The sequence below is a fragment of the Phascolarctos cinereus genome, unplaced genomic scaffold (genome assembly GCF_003287225.1).
Source record: "Phascolarctos cinereus isolate Bilbo 61053 unplaced genomic scaffold, phaCin_HiC Scaffold_5;HRSCAF=322, whole genome shotgun sequence".
Lineage (NCBI taxonomy): Eukaryota > Metazoa > Chordata > Mammalia > Diprotodontia > Phascolarctidae > Phascolarctos > Phascolarctos cinereus.
Genome location: NW_027555958.1, coordinates 11162239 through 11175131, shown reverse-complemented (window position 1 = coordinate 11175131; position 12893 = coordinate 11162239). Strand labels below are relative to the sequence as shown.

The window sequence follows — 12893 nt, the reverse complement described above, 5'->3', positions numbered from 1 at the left end:
CTCAGACCCAACACTTGACACTTACTAGCTGTGTGACCCTAGGCAAGTCACTTAACCCCAATTGCCCCCCCCAAAAAAGTGCTTGTTGATTGATTGATTGACTTTCTAGTGCAATCCATACACAAGGAGTCTCTCTTGGCTAAGCACTGTAAATGGATGAGGAGCAGGGTCCAGAACTTAATACTGGAAAGGAATAAATAGTCTTTGGTTAACCGCATCCAGAGAGTCCCTTATCTTATCAGGGACAAATCAGAAGAGGAGGCGGCCCTGAGGTTGCCCAACCACTAGACAAAACAAGCAGGGAAGTCTTCTTCTTCCTAGAAGCCAGACCGCCCTCACTGCTTAATTCAGAAAGTAAGCCTTGAGCAGCTCAGCCGGCACTTCTGGCTTATTCTGTGGGAATTTCCTCATTCTTATTTTGCAGTTACTGTCCAAAACGGCCTGCAAAAGCCCTGGGGCAGAGGGCTTTCTGATAAGAGAGGTAACCTCAGAAGGTCAGAGGGGCCTCTAAGCAGAATGTGCAGAACAAGCTGTGTCTTGGACCTTAGCTCCATCGCATGGCCTACATTGGTTTTTTTCCTACAGTTCAGTGCAGGATATTGACCAACTCTGACTTGTGCCCGAGGAACGGAGGAGAAGGGATCACCCCTAAAATGCATGACGGGACCCAGAAGTGGCATGGACATGCAGCCAGATGGGGGAATAACAGGACAGCCCCCACGGCATTCACAGGTGCCCCCAGACCTGGTCTTTGGATCGGGATCTTTGAAGGAGGATTTCTGAGAAGTCAGAGGCCAGATCCTTTCACCTGAACACCTCATCTCCCACTGTTCCTGGGTCTGCCCGCTGGGGCCAAGGTGAACAAAGCCAGGCCCGCTTCCAAATACTTGAAGCCAGCTCCCATGGACCTCTGGAGGCTCCTCAAGCCAGGCTAAACATCCCCAGCTGTCTTAATCGCTCCTCATCTAAGTATCTGTGGAGACACAGCCCCACCAGCATCACCACTGGCCACACCGACTGGCATGATGCTGACCTGCTGGCAGGAGTGCTACCCCATGGGACACACAGGAGACAGGATGAAGAAGGCCGGAAATGCCAGAGCCATCACACCTCCCACCTCCCATCGCACCTGGGGGAGATGGCCCCCCAGAGCCCCTCCACTCCAGACCCCAGCCTTGGCTCCACCGTCATCCCGACAGCAACCCTTAACAAGTCACTTCAGTAGTGACTGACACCTTGTGACCCCGTTGTGGGCTTTTCTTGGCAGAGATACTGGGGTGGTTTGCTGTTTCTTTCTCCAGATCATTTTACAGATGAGGAAATTGAGGCAAGCAGGATTAAGTGACTTGCCCAGGGTCACACAGCTACTAAATGTCTGAGGCCCCCTTTGAGCCCAGGTCTTCCTGACTCCAGTCACTGCACCACCCACCTGCCCTTGACCTGACAGCTGTTTCTGCACATCTTCTGAAAACCCAGGAAAGATAGGTCTCGACACCAGAGTCCTTGGTGCCATGAAAAGGCTCAATTTCAGAAATGGATATGGCTTAATTAATTGAAATGGTACAAAGACAGATAGGTTTGTGCACCAGCCTTCTCTCTCCCTGGTACACTCCAGCCAAGGATGGGATTCCTTGCCATCCACACCCTTGAGTTTCTCCATCTGTCCTTCCATTGGCCCAGAAAGATCTCAGGAACTTTCCATCGGCCCTACACCTGAGTCTCCTAACTGTGCCGTCTCCCCCGTCAGATCAAGAGCCCTTTGAGAGCCAGACCTGTCTCTGCTTTTCTATCTGCGTCCACACAGCCCTTGGCACACAGTAAGCGCTTCATTTATGTGACCTGGATTTGTAGCCCTTCATCATCCTCCTGAGAGAACTCAGGAGCTTCTCTTGGCCACGTCCCAAGCCAGGATTCTGTCATGTGGGGGCGGTTAACAAAGAAAGTCTCCTGGGATGAAGAGGGTGGGACTGCCTGACATTCAGGAGTGTCCCAGCTCCCCTGCCTCTGTAAGCCCTTTTGCTTTCCTCAGCAACCTCCCTCCCCCACATCTATCTACACACACACACACACACACCCCATAAATCATGCCTAAATGCGGAAGTTGTCCAAGTAATGCCCCAGAGGGAAGGGCTTAGTCTCCCTAGTGCCTCAAAGATTGTCAAGCACATAGCAGGTGCTTAGCTAAATTGAAGCATGACTGCTCTGTGCAGAGCATCCTCCTCTCTGCCAACAGTTTCTCAGTCTTGTTTGTGTTTCCTCATTTCTCTCCAGTTCCCTAAGGGTGAGGATCCCCCAAAGCTCGGCCTTAGCCCTTTATTCTTGTCTTTCTATATTCTTTCTGTTGGTAACCTTTATTAGAAGGAAACCTCCTCGAATAGGACTATTATTCTTTGTCTTGGTGTTCCCAGAAGCCAGCCCAGTGCCTGGCACATAGTAAGTACTCAATAAATGCTTGCTGAATTGACTTGAACCTGAGCAAATCCATTCTCTGAACCTCCCTTCCCTAATCTGTAAAATGAAGGGGTAGGTTTAGATGGTCTCTGAAGTCACTTGGAGCCCTAAATCATGATTCTAAGCGGCCTCAATTTCCTCATCTGGCAAAAGAAGAATTTGGATTAAATCGGGTCTCTTCCAGGTAGAGATCTACAGTCCTACAGACTGAATTGATTGGAATGTGCTGTTTACTGCTTGCAAAGCTCTTTACAATTGATCCTCACAGAACCAGCACCTGCATTTCAGGAAAATCACTTCAGTGTTTGAATGGAGGATGAACTGGAGTGGGGGCACTTGAGGCAGGCAGGTGGACCCCCCAGCAGCTGTTGCAATAGTCCAGGTATGAGGTGATGAGAGCTGCACCAGGGTGGGGGAAGGGGCAGAGGAGAGAAGGGGTTGTAGTGGAGAGATGTTGCCAAGGTGAAATTGACAGGCCTCGGCACCATATTGGATTTGGGGGGATGAGAGGGTGAGGAATCTAGGTTGTTGGTCTAAGGGACAAGAAGGATGGTGTTGCCTTCTACAGTAACAGGGAAGGTAGGAAAATGAGAGTGTTTAATAGAAAAGATAATGAGTTCAGTTTTGGACATATTGAGTTCAAGATGTCCACTGGACATCTAGTTCAAGATGTGTGAAAGGCAGCTGGACATGCAAGATGGGAGATCAGCAGGGAGGTCAGAGAATTAGGCAGTCTCAGAACTGGAGGAAATAGAATCCTTGAATCACAGCATTTGAGAGCCAGGAGGGAGCCCAGGGGCATCTAATCTGATTCATACAGGGCAGAAATCCCAGCTGCCAACAAGGGGGCATCCAGACTCAGCTTGGAGACCTCCATTGGGAGGCAGCGCTGCTGGACAGCTCCAATTGTTAGACCGTCGTCTGACCTAAACTGGACTCTGCCATTTGCCCCGAGTGCTCCTCGTTCCACTCACTGGGACCAGGCAGAACAACTTTCATCCCTTTCCTCCCTGCCTCTGGCTTTCCTCCTCTCTGGGCTATTCATCCCAAGTTCTTTTAAAGCCTAACCAATCCTCCTATGACACAGACTCAAGGCCCTTCACTGTCCTGGATGCCCTCCCCTGGATACTTTCCGACATCTTTCCTTTCTGTGGTGCCCAGAACTGACCACAACTCTCCAAGTATGTCAGCCCAGGCAAAGACCAATGGGACTATTCCTTCCTCTTTCCAGGAAACTCAGCCTCCATTACCACAGCCCATGATCACCTTGAATTTCTGGCAGCACATCACGCTGCTGACTCATATTAAGCTAAAGGTGCTTTGAAAACCCCCAGATCTTTCTCAGATAAACTGTTACCTAACCATGCTTTTTATGATGTGTATTTGTAGAACAGATTTTTTTTTCCAAACTGAAGTGTTTGCCTTTGTATTTAGCCCTATTAAATTTCGTCTTAGATTCAGCCAATGCTCTAGGCAGGCCCCAGGGACCTTTCTGGACCTGACTTTGATGTCGGCTATGGCAGCTGACTCTCTCAGCTGGGTGTCAGAAACAGGCAGATCATCCAACCACACCTCTATCCAAGGCACTGATACAAATGTTAAATGCGCTAGGGCCACAGGGCTGATTTCTGGACCACTCCGCTCCTCCCCAGCTAACATCAAACCACTATGATTACAGGCTGAGTCCAGACATTTAACCACTTCCAAATCCATCCACTGGCACCTTGTCCAGCCCACTTTTCTTCTTCTTTTCCACAAGAATAGCATGAAATGTTGGATCAAATGTTTTGCCAAAATACGGACAAACCTCATCTAGGACATTTCTCCCATCAACCGGTTTCATTTTTTGTTTGTTTATTTCTTTGGGTTTGGGGGGGGGCACCTTGATTTAAGCAGTAGAGGGAGTTCCCTAGGGAAGAGCTTAGCTCCAATGGGCTGCTCTGCATCTTAGAATCTCAGAAAGTGACCTGGGCACTGGGAAGTTAAAGCAAGTTAAGTCCTTGGGTGATGCCCAAGGACACATAGCACATGGCAAGGGCAGGATTTGAATCCTGGTCTCCTGGACTCCAGGCTACTTCCTATCCACTACTCCAAATGCCAATTATTCCTTTGGGGTAGGGATGGTCCTCCTTTAAAATGCTAATCTGGGGGAAGGACAAGTGGTGTGTTCAGACTTTCACCTTTCCTGTGAATCAGAGATTTTGTCCTTGAGTGGAAGACCCTGCGTCAGAACGAGGGCTCCCTCTCACCTCCCTATTCCCTTCCCCAGGCCAGGGACGAGGCCGAAAGAAAGAGCAAAGATGGGGGCAGAGGGTCAAAAGCATAAAAGCAGGGAGCATGGTTCGGACATATCTGGAGTGTTGTGGTCAGTGCTGGGCACCGCAGAAAGGAAGGATGTAAAGAAGCCAGAAAGTATCCGGGGGAGGGCAGCCAAGACAGTGAAGGGCCTCGAGTCTGTGCCATAGGAGGACTGGTTAGGCTGTCAAAGAACTTGGGTGCTGAGTGAAGTGAGCAGAACCAGGAGAACATTGTACACAGTAACAGCCACACTGTGTGATGACTAACTTTGATAGACTTAGCTTTTCTCAGCAATGAAATGATCTAAGACATCTCCAAAGGCCTCCACATCCAAAGAAAGAACTACGGAGTTTGAAGCAGATTGAAGCAGACTATTTGCTATTTTTTTCTTCTGTGGTGTTTTGTTTCCTCTTTCTGGTGGTTCCTCCTATTTGGCTCTAATTCTTCTTTACAATATGACTAATGTGAACATTTTTTTTAAAAGTAGCTGTTGAAAGGAGGTACAGAGAAGACATAAGACCCCTGCACTTGGGAAGCTCATGATCAAGAAGGAAGAGAAGACTTCTACACAGAAAACCATTAAAGATCATGCTAAGCTTCCTTTTATGGGTTGTCTTCCCCTAATAGAATGTAAGCTCCTTGAGGGCAAAGGACTATCTTTTTATTTGTATTTATTCCTATTGCTTAGCACCGTGCATAGCACATATTAAGTTCTTAATAAATTACTGCTGTGGTTGTGGTTGATGATGAAAAAAACAAGGCAAAAAAGGTCCCTGCCCTCAGGGAGCTTATGTTCTAATGGGACATGCCACAGAGTCAAGCTTTCCCAGCACCTGCTAGAGCAGAAGTGGAGGGGACTGGGCAGAGGGGAGAGGCCAGAGGCCAGAGAGGGAAGGACCAGGCACCAAGCAAAGGTTGCTCACGCAAGCAGAAGGAGCTGGGCAGCTTCCAGTCTCCAGCCAGGCTCATGGAGCTTCCTGATGCTGAGATGTGGGTTTAGGAGTGCAAAGAACACCGTGTTCAAATCTTGCCCCCGGGTGACAAGTCACTCAACCTCAGTTTCCTCCACTGTAAAATGAAGGGATCAGACTGGATGGCTTAACGAGCTTCTTAGGGGCTTCGCAGGCAAGTCCAGCCATAGCTGAACAAGAATGCCCTCAATGACTTCTAAGGACAGGGAGCTCACTACCTCTCCAGGTAGTACATTCCCCTTGGGGCCAGTGCTAAGTGTCAGGAAATTTGAGCCCCAGTCCGCCTCCCCAGCCCTCATTGCTTCTACTTCTGCTCTCTCCCTCTTCCCCATGAAAGCTCAGCTCGCATGTCCCCCCTTGTCCAGACCAAACATCCCACGTTCTCCAGCCAATCCTTATATGGCCCAGTCTGCCTCCTCTGGACAGCGTCCAGTTGGTCAGTGGCCTTTCTGAAGGGGGGGTGGTGCTCCCAGAAGTGAGCGAGACAAGCCAGATGGAGAGGCAAGAGGCGAGAGGTGAGAGAAGATCCCACCCTTTCGAGCCCCAACATTCTCCGATTGGCAGGAAGCAAGCCACAAGGACGCCCAAGCTGCCTCTCCTCCTTCCGCCCCTTCCCCTCTCTGTCCCTAGCGCTTGCCTGAAGGCTGCCCCTTCAGGCCAGGCCAGCTTGGCCAGCTCACAGCACTGGGGGCCATTACCAAGGACCTCCCAGAAATGGGCTTCCTCCTTCCATCACAATAGCTAGCACTTATCTGGCTACTTGAGGCTGCCACAGTGATTTACAAATATTATCTCAGCTGCTCCTCGCAACAAGCCTGGGAGGCCGGTTCTATTATTATCCCCATTTTTTCAGATGAGGAAACTGAGGCAAACAGAGGTTAAGAGACTTGCCCAGCATGTCATAGCTAGAAAATATCCAAGTTTGGATTTGAACTCATGTTTTCCTGGCTCCAGGCCCAGTGCCCTATGCTCTATGGTGCCCCCTAGCTGCCTCATTTGCCACCTGCCTCCTCACCACCCCCCTCCCCCCAAACCACGAGCTCTCTGAAAGATCAGAGGATTCTGGAGTCATCTGCTCATACCTCAGAGACATCTAGTCCAATCGCCTCATTATATAGATGTAGAAACTGAGGTCTATGAAAGTTAAGGTCACACAGGTAGTCAATGAACTGGGATTCAAATCCAGGACCCCCGACTCCACATTCTGTGCTCAGTCTTTCCACTGCCTTTGGGAGAGGAGAGACCCTGTATTCTCTTATTTCCTTCCCAGCACATGGGGTTGGGGGTGCTAAGCATACAGTAACAATTATTATTGTATAATTATCGCATAATTAAATGTCTAGCCTAGAAGCTCCAAATGCTAAAGTTGGAAGGGGCCTTAGAAGTCATCTAGCCCAGCCCTCTTAGTCGACAGAGGGGGAAACTGAGGCCTAGGGAGAGAAGGGCCTGACTCTGTGCAGCTGTGGCACCAGCAGGCGGGGGTTCCCTTAGTTATACTATCTTTTCCACCAGGTCCCTCCAGGGGAAGAAAGATTCAAGAAGAAATTTCTTGTCAGACAAGAAGGAGAGAATGCACTGGAGGAGATGTTTTCATGGGGGGAGGATGGGAGAGGATGATCGAGATCTTGCCTGTCCGCTGAGAGATGGGTGACAAAGTGGAGGACTATGGGTGTGCAATGAGGCATGCACACGTTGTTCCCTGTGGCTCCTGGGCCGGTGCATAAAACATTATTTAGAAAGAAGAGGATGTTTAAAAGAAGACAAACACGAAGGATCTCCTAATTCTAAACCATCTCCCCCCTCTCCCCACTTCCATTGGTGCAGGGGACAGATGATGAGTAATCCCTCCCACTCACGTAGAACAGCCAGCTCAGCTTAGAGGGTTGCCTGGGGCTGCACAGAGGCCTCCTCGACTTGGCCCCTGCACAGGAAAGGAGTCAGAAGAGAGGCCTGAACCCGGGTCTTTCAGATTTGGAGATTAGCTCTCTATCCATGGCCTCTCCAGTCCACCCCTACTCAGCCCAAATAAAAAGAGTGTTAACCTTGGAGTCTACCACTACTATCTGTGTGGCTCAGTGCAGGCCACCTAGTATTTTGTAAGACTCAGTTTCCCCTGCCCTAAAATGGGAACAGTAATGCCTGTCCTGCTTAATTCACAGGTTTGTTGTTCTGTTCTGTTTTTTGTTTTTTGCTAGGCAATTAGGGTTAAGCGACTTGCCCAGGGTCATACAGCTAGTAAGTATCAAGTGTCTGAGGCTGGATTTGAACTCAGGTCCTCCTGACTCCAGGGCTGGTGACCTATCCACTGTACCGCCTAGCTGCCCCCACAGGCTTGTTGTTCAGTCATTTTTTTTTCAGTCACGTCTGACCCTTTGTGACCCCATTTGGGGTTTCCTTGTCAAAGATACTGGAGTGGTTCGCCATTTCCTTCTCTGGCTCACTTTACAGAAGAGGAAACTGAGGCCAACACGGTGAAGTGACTTGCCCAGGATCATACAGCTATGAGAACAAAACACTTCATCATATGTGAGCTCCTTGAGAGCAGGGCACGTCTCGTTTCTGCGACTGTCTCCCCAGAACCCCCAGAAGCACCAGGTACAAAGTAGGCCCTTCGCAAATGCTTGACTGACTTCTAAACTGGGTGTGCTGGTAAATGTTTAACTGGCTGTCTGAGGGAAAAGAAAACAACTAAATGTACCCAAGACATACCGCCCAATTTGATCTGCATTATTAAAATTTTCTCCATCACTTTCTTAAGTCTAGACAATTAAGAAAACAGTCAAGCAAGCCCCTCTCCCAGAATTTCAGATACTCTTGGATTGGCGCTCCCTCCACCCAGGAATGCTTGCTGTTATAGCCTGATAACAGCTATTGCTGCTATTACATGCACAGGTCACCTAGCACGCACTTTTGCACTGACCCCTTGAGGAGTTCCCCTTCCTTCCCCCCCCCCCCCCCCCCGGTTACCGTGCCCCAGCCGGGATACTCACCAATATGATCAGTGGTGGTGAGATACAAAGGGGCCGGAGGGTTCCCTTACTCTGTTCCTCTCTTCGCGCACAGCTGAACTGTGCCCGAGCCGGGGTGCTCCTCTCTGTGCTCTTGGACTTCCTCTGTCTCTCAGTATGAGCTCCTTCCTCCCCAGCTCAGTCCCAGCTCCCCGGGCTGGGCGGAGCTTCCTGGGGTCTCTGCACCACAGAAGGGTTAGGGCCCCTTCTCCATTTCCCACAGGGTGCGAATATTTCTCTTTCACCCTCGAAGGTCTTTCCACAGAAAGGTCGCAGACTGTGGTCAAATCGAGGGAACCGCCGGACTTCAGATGAAAAGGGTATCACATCGTCTGGGGATCCTGCTGTCCCAGCCCCGACGCTTCCTTCTCGTCATCAGAAAGGGGAGAATCTGACTGCGGTTGGGTGTGCAGAAGCCCAGCTCTACCACAGGCTAGCGGTGTGATCTCAGTTAAATGAGGGGTCTGGGCTGCGTAACCTTGAGCTCCGTGATCTTTTACCCTCCCAAGCCTCTCCTTTGCGGGGTGGAGTGGGGAACATCGGGCAACTGGGTGGGAAACCTCCCTGGACACTAACAGCACTTAGTTCTCCAGCTGCTTTCTGCTCCCAGAAAAGGTCACGAAGAGCTGAGTTTTACGTCTCCCTGCCTGCAGTCCAGCGCCGTCTGAAGCATCCCTGATAACTACTGCTCTGCTCCAGCGAGAGATTCCCCAGGCCGACTCCGCCTCAGGGGGGTCCTGAAGCCCTGTTTGGGAGCAGGGGTGAGCATTAAAAAGAGTCAGCAAGCCCTGGAGAGACGGGCACCGGCAGGCGCAGTTACCCTTTAGGGTAACCTGCAACCCCCCGCTCTGCTCCCCCCTTCCATTGCGCCTCTGGAATCTCCCAGCTCCCACATTAACAAACTGTCCAGCATATTAACCCTCTTCTTCTCATAATCCTCCTCTCTTCTTGCATCTGTGGAACCCTAGCTGCCCCTACAAAAGACCCTGCCTCCCTGGCCACCCCCTCCAGCACTTGGTACACACCCTCTCCTGTCCCACCTTAAGTACTGTCGGCTCTCGCATCTACTTCCAAATATTTCCCTCTGTTGCCAGCCTCTCACCCTCGGAGGTTCGCTCCTTCTGTCTGTAGTGGCATCTAGCTCCTTATTGAAAGCATCTACTTGGCCCCAGGCCATTCTCTCTCTTTTCTCAAGATTTTCAGGATCTAGCTCACAGGCTTCCCCTTCAGTCCCACTCCCACCCTTAATCCTCATTCTTGCTCACTTCAGTATACAGAGGGGCATGAGACCACAGATGTCACCCCAGCCCGGTTTGGTTTTATTTTTACAAGATTTGGCCACTGGCTGTATATGGGAGGTGAGGGACAGAGAGGAGATGAAGATAATGAGAAGGTTAAGAATCTGGGAGGCTGGTAGGATGGTGGCATCTTCTACAGAAACAGAAAAGGGGGACAGTGGGGGAGGCGGAAGAGAATGGATTCAGTTTGGGATATATTGAGCTGGAGATAACCCTGGGACATCCACTCGGAACTGTCCAATAGGTAACTAATGATGTCAGACTGAAGCCTGGGGAGAGACTTGGGACTGTATACATTGAGCAGAGAGCGATCTGCATAGAAATGATAGTTGTACCCCTGGAAGCCCACAAGGTTACCAGGAAATAGACAGCATAGAGGGAGAAGAGGAGAGAAACAAGAATCGAATTTTAGAGAACACCCAGAGGGAACATGACATGGATGAGGGACCCACAAAGGAGACTGAGAAGGAGCAGGCAGGCAGCTAGAGGCTGAGCCAGGAAAGAGCAGGACAACCCAGAGATGAGAGACTAACCGGGATCAAATGAGGATTCACAGACCACCGTGACTGTTAAATTTGGCAGAGAGCTGGAGAAGGATTAGGATGGAGAAAAGACCATCAACATTTGGCAATTAAAAGATCAAAACAATTCTCCTCCTTCCCCTTGCCTGACCTTCTCACATATGAAGACAGTGAAATTGTGTTTGTCTTCAGAAGGAAGTAGCATCCCTGCAAATAATAACAGCTGGGGCTACATAAGAAGAGTGGACCTGGCATTCCACGGATGGAGTGAGCTCCTGGTGAAGAGCCCCTCCCCCAAGGCATTTCTCTCCACTGTGTAGTCTTCCAAAGTTGCTCAGAGTGCAAGTGACTTGCCAGGGTCACCCAGCCAGACAATGGCAGTCCAAGTCTTGCTGACCCTGAGACTCACTCTCTCTCCCCTCCACCATGATGTCTATCATGATGATGACATTCCAGACCTTATGCCATTTCAGGGAGGTACACATGCTATCATTCTCATTTTTCAGATGAAGAAACTGAATGTCAAATTGGCTAAGTCATTCCCTCACGATCACACAGCTAGTGTTTCAGGTAACATTTGAACCCAGGTCTTGGGTGACTGCCAAATGTTCTTTCCATTACAAACAAAGCTGCTTGGTGGCTTTTTACTGCCCAGCTGGTCTTTAGCACACACCTCACATGTACACTCACACACATTTATACACATACGCACATAGACACTCACTCACAGGCACATACACACATACACACACCCAATCGCACATTCAACCTTATACACACTCACATACCAACTCTTATACATACACTCACATGTACTCATACCCACTCACACACATTCACATATTAATGTAGACATATACTTACACAGCTTCACATATATGCACACACTTTCACACCCACTCACACACATTCATACATACATATATACACACACAGACTCACCTATCCTCACACAGTACGCCCACCACTCACACGTATATTCACACACATTCACTCCCACATATACACACACTCACTCGTACACACATTCACATATTAATGTAGACATATACTTACACAGATTCACGTATATGCACACACTTTCACACCCACTCACACACATTCATACATACATATATACACACACAGACTCACCTATCCTCACACAGTACACCCACCACTCACACATATATTCACACACATTCACATATTAATGTAGACATATACTTACACAGATTCACATATATGCACACACTTTCACACCCACTCACACACATTCATACATACATATATACACACACAGACTCACCTATCCTCACACTCACTCGTACACACATTCACACACACTCATGTGCATATTAATTTTAAGCCAGCCCCCCTCCACCTAAAGCCACAAACCTGCTGCAATCTCCAGGCACCCAGCTCCTCTTCCTATTCATTACCAGCTATTCCTCCTATGAGGATGGGGGAGGATGGGGAGGGCATTTATGTAAGGACTTCAAGGAAATGATTCGCGTGTTTCCCATAAAACAGTATCCGATCTCTCTAGTCTCTAGGAGCCCATGACACGTGAGAGGCTCACACTGCAAACCACAGATCACATTCTGGACTATTTGATTTAATCTAGGCACTGACCTTGCTTCCAAGCTCAGGAAGAAATCAGGGCTTGGATCTCCCATCTTTAATAGCTGCTTTGGAAGGCCCTGGTGGGTGTTAGAGAGCCCTGGGGCTGAGCTCCCTTTCTGCTTAGGCCTCTGCTCCCATGGCGGAGGAGGAGTGTAATTGGTTCTGAACTTCTTTGCTCCTTGGACTCTGCCACAACTTGGAGAAGCCCCTCCCCTGGCCCATCCATCCATCCATCCTCCACACAGCTGCCTGAGGGATTCTCCTAAAGCCCAGATCTGACCCTGTCACTACTTGTTCAACCGACTCCAGGGGTTCCTTCTTGTCTCTAATACCAAATATAAATATTGAAATCTCTTTGCAAGGGGGCCCTCGGTGCCCCTCCCCCCCTCCCCAGCCTCCTTCCACGCTCCTGACCTCCCAGCACTCTGCTCCGGAGCCCTGAGCCACATTTGCCCATGCCCAACCCACCATCTTGTTTCTCGAGATGTCCCCCAGGCTTGTAAAGGACTCTCTCCTCCCAGTTGCCTCCTGAAAGACTGACTTTCCCTCAAGGATTTCTTTCTACACGAAACCTTTTCTCCTTTGTAGACAGATGTGCTCCTGTTATCTCCCCAAGTCAAGCATCAGCCCCTTACAGGCAGAGGCGTTCCACCTTGGTATTTGTGTCCCCAGTGCACGGTACGATGTCCAGGACATAGTAAGTGCTTAAGAAGTGCTTGTGGATTGATTGGCTGCACCTTT

At 49.6% G+C, this 12893-nt stretch overlaps 1 protein-coding gene across 2 annotated transcripts in view; it reads right to left on the bottom strand.

The window, feature by feature from the left end:
- The window catches only part of GPR35 (G protein-coupled receptor 35), a 33379-nt gene extending 23969 nt beyond the window's left edge, over nucleotides 1–9410 (bottom strand). Inside the window, exon 1 of one of the 2 annotated variants that reach the window (XM_078154646.1) lies at nucleotides 8711–9410. The gene's annotated coding sequence lies outside the window, so the exon portion shown is untranslated. The remainder of the gene's footprint in view (nucleotides 1–8710) is intronic. The other variant, XM_020972234.2, reaches the window with a different exon arrangement.
- Nucleotides 9411–12893: the final 3483 nt, after the last annotated feature.